Genomic DNA, 2,525 nt, shown 5'->3' on the forward strand with positions numbered 1-2,525 from the left:
TGTTGGCATTTAACTCCCCCTTCCCTGGGATTGAACCCAGGGACCTGCATTTGCTAAGCATGTGCCCCACTACTTAAGCTACATCCGGTCTTCTGGGGGTGGTGGTGGAATGTATGTATACCAGTGATGCATATACTTGTTAGCCTGCTCAAAACCCTAGGTTCAATCTCTATCACCAAATAAATAGAAAAATGAAATAATCTTCTATGTGCTCCAGGGGAGATATTGACTTCTTGCTATGTGCCTTTGCTTAAATTTTTTGTTTTGGGGGGGTGATCATTTTCATGAGTTCCAGAATGAATTTTACAATTTTCTGTAAACTTATGTACTTTAACAAAAATTGGTTATGAATATTCTAATTCACTATTGATAATGATATCTGATTTATTCATTCATTTGGCTAGCTCTCTTTATGTAGCCCAGGCTGACCTTGGGACATGCATATCTGGCTTAAAATCTACTTGTGGCTAGATGAATACTTTTATGCCATGCTCTATTTTAGCCAATAAAAACCTTCGATATATACACACATATATATTATCTATTTAATGGTGTTTTTTCGTCAGTAGTAGGGGCTTGAACTCATGGCCTGGTACTCTACCACTATAGGTCACATTTCCACTTCCAGTTTTTTGGTGGCTAACTGGAGATAAGTCTTACAAGCTGGGTGCTTGTGGCTCACACTTGTAATCCTAGCTACTTAGGAGGCTGAGATCTGAGGATTGCAGTTTGAGGCCAGACCAGGCAGGAAAGTCGATTAAGTGTCTCCAGTAAGCTACTCAGAAAATCCAGAAGTGGTGCTGTAGCTTAAGTGGTAGAGCACTAGCTTTGAGCAGAAGTTTAGATGTGCCCCAGCTAGCTTTGAACCATGATCCTCACGTCTCAGTCTCCTGAATAGCTATGATTATAGCTGAATAGTGCCCAGTTTATGCCATATTTTTAAAAAGCTGTACAACTAATTTATATGAGTAGTTTCATAAAATTTTCCTTGCTTTTAGTTAACAAAACCTTTTGATATAATGTATATAAAATTTTGTGTGTATGTGCCAGTATTGGGGCTTGAACTCCAAGGCCTGCAAGTGCTGCTACTTAGCTTTATTCACTCAGGATAGGCACTCTACCACTGTGTCATACCTCTACTTCCAGCTTTTTGGTGGCTAACTGGAGATAGAAGTCTTCTGAACTTTTCTGCCTGGGCTGCCTCAGAATTGAGAGCCTCCTGAGTAGCTAGGATTACAGGGGTGAGCCACTGGCACCAGGCAGGTGCTTTTCTTTAGATCAGAGTATTTCACCATGATGGCTCTGATGGACTGTGCTGCCACAATGTTACCAAGGACAGATGAAGAAAATGAAACATGTAGGCTAGATTTGCATGAAAACATTTAATGCATGCTGATGAAGGAATTAAAAAATAGGATTAAAAGGGCGATCTTTGTTAAATAACTCAATGGCCCACAATTTCTCCCAGCCTGCTGCATCCACTCTCATCCCTGAATATTCTAAACAATCACAGGTACAAAAGCATCTCAACGAAGGCTCCCCAAGATTCAGTGAAACTGCCAAGTGACTCCACGATATTTTAAAATCTTATTCTAAGAAGAAAGGCACCCATTTGGCCTACCATCACACATTAGAAGCACATTTTATACCTTTATAGATACACACACACACATGCGCTCGTGCGCGTGCACACACACGTGGACACAAGTGATGTATTCAAAGGAGATTATATTTATTTTCCATATAAGGAGATCACTCAATCAAAAAATAACTTTCATGTTCTCTGTAGTTATGGCCTACTTTGTAATACATTGCTCTGTTTTAAGTTTATGGGACAAATGAGGCACTAAAAAGATCAGTTCTGGGTTCAGGACATGGCTCAAAGTGGTAGTGCACCTGCCTAAAAAAGCATGAGGTTTTGAGTTCAATCTCTAGTACCATGGATTGGGGGAGGTGGGGGGGAGAATCTCAGAGTTCCAAGTGCTTTTTGCTTCTTATTAATAACTAAACTATTCTTTGCTAGTCAAATTAAGAAATGACAATAAAAACCTGGGAAACAAAATATTCTTAAGAGCAATTTAAGCTAAAGATGTAACCTTAGGGGAAATTTAGTGATGATCCTGCATTTTTGATGTCTATGCATGTGAATTTTATTCCTGGCTCTTGAAACTACCCAAGTCAGCCATATTCCATAGTTACCTCCCACACACTTAAGTTCCTAACAGTTCCATCTTGGAGAAAAAAAAAAAATCAAAGCCATTTCTAGCTAGAGTTCAAGTTCTAATGTAATAACCATGCCAAGTCATTGAACCTTTAGACGAGTCCAGATTCCACTTGGGTCCAATGACAGAGAAGTATGCTGCCCAGGGAGAGGACTCTCCTATATTACTGTAGAGGAACAAAAAGAACATTTGCAGTACTTGAGAGCTGAGAAATCCCATTTTAAGGTTATTTGGTCCAATCTTCTGCCTTTTACCGATTCTTCTGGGTGAAGTCCACAAGTTAAGCAACTTAATTAACTAGGG

The sequence above is a fragment of the Dipodomys ordii genome, unplaced genomic scaffold, assembly GCF_000151885.1.
Source record: "Dipodomys ordii isolate 6190 unplaced genomic scaffold, Dord_2.0 Scaffold24, whole genome shotgun sequence".
Taxonomy (NCBI): Eukaryota; Metazoa; Chordata; class Mammalia; order Rodentia; family Heteromyidae; genus Dipodomys; species Dipodomys ordii.